Source organism: Pinus tabuliformis, chromosome 6 (assembly GCF_031772625.1).
Source record: "Pinus tabuliformis cultivar Carrire ecotype Pingquan chromosome 6, CPIR1, whole genome shotgun sequence".
NCBI lineage: Eukaryota > Viridiplantae > Streptophyta > Pinopsida > Pinales > Pinaceae > Pinus > Pinus tabuliformis.
In genome coordinates this window covers 1562041177-1562052242 of record NC_142292.1, presented here as the reverse complement: position 1 = coordinate 1562052242, position 11066 = coordinate 1562041177, and positions in this window count along the sequence as shown.

Sequence of the window (11066 nt, the reverse complement as noted above, 5' to 3'; positions counted from 1 at the left end):
GAACAGACATGCATGAGTTTTTGATGAGAGAATCTTCAGTTATCTAGAGTACACTAGTTGAGTGCATGCATGCATCAACTGACTGATAACTCACAATTAGTTCCTCAAATAGTTTGGAACTAATTTAACTGGACTTAACTTAGTAAACTGAGCTAACTAATTACAACTCAAATATAACTCAATCTTATCTCCTTAATTAAGGGATAATATCCTTAGTTTAAGGGATAATTCTTGCATGACTTCAGAAAGATTTCCAACTTGAATTTCTCCAACTAATTAATCCATAATTAATTAATTAATTAATTCCAAGCAGCTAGTGAGACTAAGTTTGAATTTAATTCAAAATTTTAATTCAAGGACAACTTAAAATTGGAATATACTGGATTCTATTTTTATCATTTCTTGTTGCTATTTTCAACACCTTCAGCCTACTCACATGGATTTCAAGTTTTTCTCGTTGGGTAATCTTTGGGCTATAGTAACTTCGCTAACTACTTCAGAATAGGTTGAGGCTATATTGAACCTAATTGATAGAAAATGGGATGATCTTGTGGGCACCATGCCTATGAGAATCTACTTTCCTACATTGGAATATGAAGAGTGGAAAATTATCACTCGCAATGATCCTAAGAACACGGGTCGGTCATATCACAATGGAGGATCATGGCTGACACTTCTTTGGTAGTTTACTATTGCACGCATAAAGATGGGGAGGCCAGATCTAGCAAGTAGAGTAGTGGAAATTGTAGAGAAAAGGATTTCAAAATATCGGTGGCCAAAGTATTATGAAACAAAAGTAGCGAGATTTATTGGCAAGCTGGCTCAACTCTACCAGACATGGTCTATTATTGGATACCTTACTCCAAGTCATTCCTAGCTAATCCAGACATAGCATTCATATTGGCATGTGAAGAGGGCCTTGCCCTTATGGAAGGATTTTCGTGTCCCATAAGTGCTAGCCCTCGTAGAAAATTTTCCAGAAATGCAATGAGATCACAATCACGCATTCTTGTATACAAATCTACCAGGAAATTTTTCTTAAAAAAAAATAATAGTTTAGATCTGAAAAAAGGGAAGGAAACGTTAGGGCATCAAAAGGCAGTAGAAGGGATTTATAAAGTTATAAAGTGCCATTAATATAAGAAGCTCACAACTGGATTGATATTTATATTTAGTTCATTCCCATCTTGCAAATCGATATTGATACCCCACATAGGCATTGAAAAAGGCATAGATGTAAGAAGCTAACAATCAGATTGATAATTAGATTTAGTTCATTCCCCTATTGCAAATCAATATTGATACCCCACATAGGCATTGACAAAGGCATAGGCTAAAGTCATATATGGTATCTTTTAAAGCAGCAAAGGAGGTGGTGACAGCAGAAGTGGTTTCAGTGGTTCCACCAAAGAAATCTACCAATTTTCGTTTGAGCGGCGGTCCCACCAGTTGCAAATCAAGTTGTCATGCCAGCTTCCCTTCGCCTGGTTCGAAATGCAGTAGATCTTGCTGATCGAATGAAAGCAGTTGATCCAGCAAAGGTAGAGGTAGTAGATACCATTCCAGGTGAAGTCCCATAAGCAGATGAACCAATAAAATATCATGTATACCCTTTTTCGAGCAGCGGAGTTAAAAACAGATATAAGGGCCGAAGATGCAGATGGGGATACATATAAATATAGAAATCAAGTAGTATAACAAACATCCTTTGATGTCCTACGTCCCATGACCAGAGTTCCAAATTTGGGTGCAGATTGAGATTTATAACCACTGACATTAGCTCGGATGATTGGAAGAGTATATTCTAAACTACAACACTGCAGATCACTTTACACCTTGACCCAGATAAATCAAACACCAGAAGTAGGGAACTCGCTCCCTCCAAGTGATGAGTTTTGATAACCTCGACCTGTCTTTATAGTAGACTAACAAGACCTACACCTTCAATTCCAACCTGGTCCCAGGAACTTGAACCTTACCACCGAGACCTAGATAATTCAACTGTCACCTATCGCAGCTCACTTCCTTTCTAGAGGTACCAAGCAGCTTCGGAGATAAAAATCCATTTTTATTTCTAAAAACTAATCACAGACAAATTCGTGCTACTGCAGAGGAATCAAATCAACGTAAATTCCAAAAGAAAATGCTTCGAAGTTTATGAACTTAACAGAGGGTCCATCCAAGGGCATGAACATAGAAGTGGAGTAGAAGGAATTGGTGACATAATAGATTTGTGTCATGGAAATCGATCCCGACACCTCCAGATTAGATTTGTGTCATGGAAATCGATCCCAACACCTCCAATTATTCATCTGTGACATTAATATCTGGATTTATGTGGTTAAATCTTCACTAACCGTGTCCTCTCCTCTGTCATGGGAATAGTCAAAATTATTATTTATGTTTTCGCTAACTCTATCAAATCAAATAAGAGAGAAATAAATCATCATTTAGGGTTATAACGTCGACCACTTCTCTCTGATCTTCTGCCAATCTTTCTTTCACTATTTATTCACAAAAATAGGAGCTGAACAAATTGATTTTTTTTGGGGCAAGCTATTGAAGAGATTCTCCTCCATCCACCAATCCCTCAATCTATCGAAATTCAACCCTGAAAACCTGATTGTCAGTGAATCACTGCCACATTTCCTGTGAAAACGTAGAACAAATCTGCAGCTAAGGCATCTGAGTTCAATCGATTTGAAGAATGGAAATCGATCTAGATATATTAAAAATCGATCTAGTGACGTACCTGTTTCCATATATTCGTAGCAAAGATTGGAGATCGATATTGCCATGCCGAACTATTGTTTTGGCTTTGGTTTTTTGGTGGGAATTCGATCATCGTAAAATATGTTTAACAACCCGCCTAATTTTGAGCAATATGTGATAAATTTGTTTTTTTTGGTGGGAATTAGATCATGGTAAAATATGTATAAAAAAGGGCCAAATTTGAGAAATATGCATTAAATTATGGGATGGATAGATATATTTGAAGGCGCTCAATTTTAAGAAATCTGTTTTAAATTTATTTGAAGATTTTCAACATTTTTCTTCTTTTGGACATTTGTTTTCTTTTTAAAATGGTGTGAAAAATAATAAAAAAATTATCCATTGTGAAATGTCATAAAAATATGAGTGTTGATCATTTTGGAAGTCAAAAGTTTCTAAGAGCTTAAATATTTGAGAGGTAAGAGTGAGATATTTGACACAATGAGTTTTTACATTTTGGATAAGATCTTTGTTTCATTTTATATATTAGAATTTTTTGATGGGCACACTATAATGTTAGTAGTGTTTGGTAGCTTACAACAACAACATATGTTTCATTTTTTTCATAGCATAGTTTTTTGCATTTGCACATTGAGTAGGGTTTGATTCATATGCTCGTGCACATCATTGTAACCTTGCTCATCATATCATTTTTAGTAGCGCTCACAAGTTTAGTGATAGCTTATCTAGTAGCAATTTCACATACATATCTCCATCACTAAATTGAGAAGAAAGTGGGGAAATATCCATCTAAACTAGGATTACTTAATGTGACACATTAGGCCATGATCGCCAAGGAGCATCATCACTAGTAGTTCACCTCCCATGAAGGATCCCTTTCTAGATCTTAAATGCTAGTTTGTTAGTTTCATCAAACCTCATCACACTTATTCTTCTACTTGAAAATTTTATAGGTTTTGAAAACATACCAATAAGACGATGAGTAACATACCTAGATTCTTAGTCTAAGGCATGTTACCATAAATCCAACTTTAATACCATTTTGAAAGAAATGAATGTATGTTGTCTTACATATAGGCTCATGTGATTGTCCATGATTTTAAAATTCAAGAATGTAGATGAATTAATCATGCACAACAACATTTAAACATAAACAACATAAATTGGACATAAAATTCAAGCATAACATTTACATATTAAATAATAGAGTGATTGGAATATTTATCCTTATAAATGTTTTACACAACTAGCTACAAATGTCAAATATTCCATCCAACCATAGTTATTTTTGGACTAATTCTTTCTACAATAGGCCATGCCTAATGTAAGGCTATGATTCCACAAAGGTGAGCATGCTCCTATGGATGTCTATAGTGAACACTAAGATACCAATACCTAGTAAATTAAGAGTGATGCCACCCCTACAATAATTCCTACTAGCCAGCTTTCTTTCCCATCATATTTCACAATCTAAGGATGATATTTATTTCTATGTATCATAGTCCCCTAGACAATCTTCATCCCCTCTATGGCTATAACATAGATTGGTAAGGAATCTCTTAGTTATGGGATTTAGGAAATCTAACTACTAGTGGAGCACTCACAACAACCTTTACAGAAGCACTTGAGTGATTTCTAAATGAGAACTCCTCGCAAAAATGCAAAGCTAGTTCTTATCATAAATATTAACACTAGAGATTGGTTTTCAACACAAATTGTATTTTCTGCTTTTGTAGCACCAAAACTCTATTTTTTTTTATCCTCTTGTGTCAGACCAGGCAGTAACTCCTCAACCAAAATTGATTCGTGTGTATTATTCCATCAAGTAGGTCTTCATTATATACATGAGGGAGAGACTATTCACTTCATCTCCCGATGACTGTTCACATTACATATTTATCTATTTACATTATATTCACCCAATCCTGAGGATTAGGTGTCAACATTCCCCCCCTTAATTTGAAGGGATGTTGGTGAGTCCAAGCATCATTCTGAATCGTTCAAGCTTTTCTCTTCCAAGCGCTTTGGTGAAGATGTCTGCAATTTTCTCATTAGTGGAACAATAACGGAGATGGATTGTTTTGGCCTCAACATGATGTTGAATCAGATGATATTTAGTATTGATGTGCTTCATTCGATCATGGAACTTTGGGTTCTTGGCCAACTTTATTGCAGAGGTATTGTCAATCATGAGTGGAGTTGATTGTACTTGTTTTACCTACAAATCTTCAAGAATTTTCCTGAGCCACACAATTTCTTTTGTTGCTTCAGCTGTTGCCACGTATTCTGCTTCTGTTGTGGAATCTGTTGGAACTGATTGTTTGCATGATCTCTAGGAGACAGCTCCTAATCCAAGACTCATAGCATATCCTGAAGTAGGTACCCCAGTTTCTTTGTCTCCATCGAAGTCTGAATCAAAGTATCCAATCAAGCTGAAGTTGTCCACCTGTGTATACTTGATTCTAAAGTCTTGAGTTCCCTTCAAGTACCTTAGAACTCTTTTTGTAGTAGACCAATGTCCCTCACAAGGCTTTTGCATAAACCTGGAGAGGATTCCAACAGAAAACGAAATGTCTGGTCTGGTAGTAATTAGGTAGTTGAGACTTCCTACAAGCTGTCTATACTTTGTTGCATCCTCAAATTCTTTTCCTTCAATAGATGTGAGATTTAAGTTTTGTTCCATTGGAGTAGTAAGAGGATTGCATTCTGTCATGCCAAACCTGTTCAAAAGATCTCCAATGTATTTCTTTTGAGAAAGAAATATGGACTTCAAATGTTGGGTTACTTCAATGCCAAGATAGTAATGAACATAGCCCAAATCAGTCATTTCAAAACTTTTCCCCGATTCCTTCTTTATGGATGCAATGTAGCTTTTATTGTTCCCTGTCATCAAAAGATCATCTACATATACCACAAGATATACAACTGTTTTTCCAACTTTCTTGACAAATAAAGTTGCATCATCAAGATCATAATGTTTGAAATTGAGTTTCAGAAGATGCTCAATTAGTTTTTCATACTAGGCTCGTGGTGCTTGTTTGAGGCCATACAAGGACTTCACAAGTTTGCATACTTTATGTTCATGTCCTTTCACAGCAAATCCTTCAGGCTGAGACATAAAAACATTCTCTTTTAGATCTCCATTTAAGAAAGCAGTTTTTACATCCATTTGATGGACTTTCCAACCGTTCTGAGCTGCTAGGGCAAAGAGTGTCCGGATGGTAGCCCATTTTGCTGTGGGGGAAAAAGTCTCCTCATAATCGACCCCTTCCTTCTGTGCAAAACCTTTTGCCACAAGCCTAGCTTTGTGCTTGTCAAGTGAGCCATCAGCTTTATACTTGTTCTTGTAGACCCACTTGCAGCCAATTGGTTTGTTTCCTAATGGAGGATTGACCGGCTTCCAAGTGTCATTCTTTATGAGGGCATCATACTCCTTTTGCATCGCTTCTTTCCATTTGTCATGAGAAGCAGCTTCTTTGAAGAAAGTTGGTTCAAAATCTGTAGACAACTTCAATTCACAATCATAAGAAACATCCATATCAACAAGTGAATTAGAGTCATTCACATCACCTCCATTCTGCCGGTTTGAATTTCTAGTTCCTATCTTTCCAACCTCATCAGGATGAACACTTTCAAGTGTCTTTGTCAGCCACCTTGGGGGACCTTTTTTAGATGGTCTAGGCTGCTCCACTAATTGAGTTGGGATTGAATCAAGATTGAGTCTCCCAATTCTATCAATCACATCACTTAAAGCATCATCTGTTGTTGGAGTTTCATGCGAGGGAGAGTGTTCCTCAGAAGAAGATTCCACATGTTGATCTAGTATAGGAATCCCCCTCCAAGATGTGGAATCTGATTATCAAATTCTTGAAATGATTTTGCTTTTGCGAATTTATCCAAGCAATCAATTTGTCGCTCAACAACATTGTCAGTTTTGGATGATTCAAGAAAAATTACATCTCTAGATACAACAAACTTTTTATTTACTTCATCATAGAGACGGTATGCTTTGGAGGTGTTTGAATACCCCGGGAAGATACACTTACGACTTCTAGCACCAAGTTTGCTTCTATGTACCTTTGGTATCAAAGCATAACAGGTGGAACCAAAGACCCTGAGATGCTTTACCGAAGGAACATGTCCATACCACATTTCATATGGAGTCTTGTTTCTAATAGCATTAGATGGACATCTATTCTTTATATATGCAGCACATAGAACAGCATCAACCCAAAACATTATCTTTACATTTTTTAAGAAGAGCATGGATCGTACCATATTTAAGATTGTCCTATTCATTCTTTCAGCTACACCATTCTGTTGGGGATTATAAGGCACAGTTGTTTGATGTTTGATCCCATGTTGGCGAAGATAGTTTTCAAATTCATTTGATGTGTATTCTTTTCCATTATCAGTGCGAATAGACCCAATATGAGATTGTGCATCATTTTCAATCCATTTATGAAAAATCTTGAATGTTTGAAAAGCATCAGATTTGTTCTTCAATAAATAAACCCAACACATTCTGGTGTAGTCATCAATAAATGTCATCATATATTTATTTCCATTTGCAGAAGGAACAAGCATTGGACCACATAAATCTGAATTAATGAGTTCAAGTTTTCAATGTGCTCTTGAATGTGAATCATGAAAATACTATTTGCTATGCTTTCCTAGAATACAAGCATCACATTGCTTAAATTTCCTAGGAATTGTAGGCAAACCAGCAACACCATTTTTCTTCAACAAGTGAAGGCTGTCATAGTTCAAATGTCCAAATCTAGCATGCCATAATAAACTTGATGGAAGTGTACCTTCTTCATGATGAGAATGGTATGAGAAATGTTGTGCACGAGCAGAGGTTCCTTGTAGCTTGAGAAGCCTTTCTTCTTCTATTCCCCTCATGACAAGTGAGTGGTTAGATGCTTTTCTTACCTCAAGCTTGCCATCAAACATATGAATGGAGTGACCTTGCTGGCGGATGTGGACCAAGGACAGCAAGTTTATCTTGAGCTGTGGGAGATATAGAACATGATGCAGAAGAAAGTCTGGAAGACCAGGCCGTTTAAGCCTGATTGTGCCAAACCCTGATGGCTTGATTTTTGATTGGTCTGCAAATTATACTGCTCCATCAACATTTTCAGTAAATTCTACAAAAAAATATTTTCTATGAGTCATGTGGTAGGTTGCTCCTAAATCAAGCAACCAATCATTTTTCCAAGAAGCAAGTGAAGCATTAAATAAATCTTCATTTACTCCAATGTTACATTGTGCCACAACATAGTGAGCGGATCCAAGTGCTTTACCTTTGTCTGTAACATCAATTTTACCTTTCTGTTTGTTTCTTTGCTGCTCAATTTTGTCCCATGGTAGCTTGCATGTAGAGGCATCATGTGATCCATTTCTTTTGCAGCATATGCAGTGCAAATCTTCCTTTTCTCCTTGAGAGTGTCTGCCCCCCTACCTCTGAAATATATTCCTTTTCCTCTTCGACCACCTCTTCCTCTTGAAGAATCTTGAGCAAGATGCTTTTCTTTATGAGCAAGGCACACAGCCTCTTCAGAAGATTCAGGGGTTGTCTTCTTTCCAAAAGCTTTCTCTCTTTCAGCAAACTTTTTCACAAGAGAGTCAAAGGTGATATCTTTGAGATTTCCATTTGCTTGCAATGACTCAAGATAATTGGAGTAAGTAGGATAAAGTTCCTTGAGAAAAGCGATAAGAGGAATATCCAATTCAACCTTAGTGGATTTGATATCATGCATTATAAACTTTACTTCAGATGCAAGAGCAAGAGGATCATTATTTTGTAGTTCAAGAGTGAAGAGTTTAATCATGAGTTGAACAACTTCAAGTGTAGAATGTGAGGCATAGAGTTCTTTAAGCTTTTGTAAGGCTTCAAAGGTAGTTGAGAATGACGAAATATGGCGACTCACCTCTTCATTTACAGATGTTGCGATTAATGCATAAGCTTTGATGTTCTTGTTTTCCCAAATGACGAGCTCTTTGTCTGAGGTAGGCTGTTCTGGTTCATTGTCTCCGTCTCCGACACACACTCCTTTCCACAACTCATTGAAAATGAGCGTGTGTTTTATCATCCAGGACCACTCAGGATACTTCTCTTTGCCAGTGAGAACTATTCCCACGATGGATATGATTGAATGCATACTGTAACAAAAAACTTCTGCTGATAGAAAAATACTTCTGCCAATATACAGTAAAATTGTACTTCTGGTGGTAATTAAAAATTACAATTCAAAGAAATATATTTTTGATATGACTTGACAGAAGATTCAACTGTCAATACGTGAGACTAATCCTTAACTCATTGCATCAAGGTTCAAGATCTCTTCAACAAATATATTCTTATGTATCTTAGAACAACTATAACTACTACGTAAGGTATGTCCACGCTACAGGCATTGTTTATAAATCATACTACGTTGCAGATTCACACAAACGTATATATATTGACATTCCACGGTAATCCTCCTCTTGTTGTAGCAATCCACATGCTCACGGATTCCAAAAACCATAAGGGCCTTACACTTCCACGCAAATTACTATATAGACACAAGCCCCACCACCAGATTTGTCACATGCAATATTCAGATAACTGAAACAGTTATTGAAATCTAAAAAGTCTTAGCTTCATTAAAATTGTCAAAGCACTGAAAAACTTAATGCGCAACACTTCACCGTAGGAAGACTCATACCCCGCATCTCCACCATTACAAAGCTTTACCAACGCAGCAGAGGTTCACCATTACAAAGGTTTACCAACGCAGCAGAGGTTCACCATTACAACGCAGCAGAGGTTCACCATTACAAAGCTTTACCAACGGACCAGCGTTCACGTCGGGTTCACCATTACAAAGCTTTACCAACGGACACCATTACAAAGCTTTACCAATGGACCAATGTTCACGTCGGGTTCACCATTACAAAACAGTTCAACGGACCAGCGTATGGTTCAAAAAAATTTTGACAGCAGCATACAGCGTACAGCAAAGAACTGTATGCATTCAGCGGATAGAAGACAGAGTAGGAATAACTCTGAGTGAGAGCAGGAGTTCATTAGGATAGTTCAATGCATGTCAGGCCAGCATACAGCACACAGTAGTGACTGTGGAGGGGACAGAGAGTAGTAGGCAGTGGACAGAGAGCAGTAGGCAGTGGGAGTTACAACTATTTTGGGAGCTGGCTCTGATACCATGTCAGACCAGGCAGTAACTCCTCAACCAAAATTGATTCATGTGTATTATTCCATCAGGTAGGTCTTCATTATATACATGAGGGAGAGACTGTTCACTTCATCTCCCGATGACTGTTCATATTACTTATTTATCTATTTACATTATATTCACCCAATCCTGAGGATTAGGTGTCAACATCTTTCTTTTTGAAAGTTAGTTATTTCCTTTACTCAAATTCCTATTCTTATGCATGTTTTGCCTCAGGTGATTAAAAACACAATTTTACTCATAAAATGTTCTCACATCTAGGTGAGATGACTCTCTCACCCACCTCTTACATGCATTCAATAAAATCACTCCCCTCATGAGTGTACTTAGCCCATGCTTCAATAACTAATTGATATGACTCTTCTACCAACCTCAAAAATGGATTCAATGACTGGTTTTAATAAGTAAAATGGGGATTATATGGTAATGACAATTAATTTATGCTAATACATGGGATTTTAGGCATGTGTGATTTACCCTTGGACCCATTTTTATCCCCCTCATTTATGGAATGATAGGTCCTCCATGAATATGTTCTTATCCATTTTATAACCAGTGATGTATTTTATATTATTATTTTCAATATAAATGTTTACATATAATTTTTTGTTTGATATTGTGTCCATGACTTGTGGGACTAGCATGTGATCTAAGAAACCATAACCTAGGGCATATAAGCCATCAAAATCACTTGACGATCACACTAGGTCTAGACCACACCAACCCTTAACATGGATAATTTTTTTTGGTGTCTCCTCCCGACTATTGTGAGTTTTGCACATTGGTAACCTTAGATAATTAAACCATTGAAATCCAATAATGTTATCGATATTTGGCTACATTTTTACATATTATATATCTTGACATTTACACAATCATCATATTTAAAAATATGCATTTCTAATCTGTGATCAAAATCGCGGTGCTACATTTTCCTCCCCCTACATTTTTTCACTATATTTGGTGCACATCACCATATAGGTTTACATGTAGATACATATTTTTTTTTACATCTTAGTACTTTATAATTTGAAAATTTAGTAACTCCTATAGAAATTCCAAATGCCTAACTCTCACTCCCCTCAACCTATA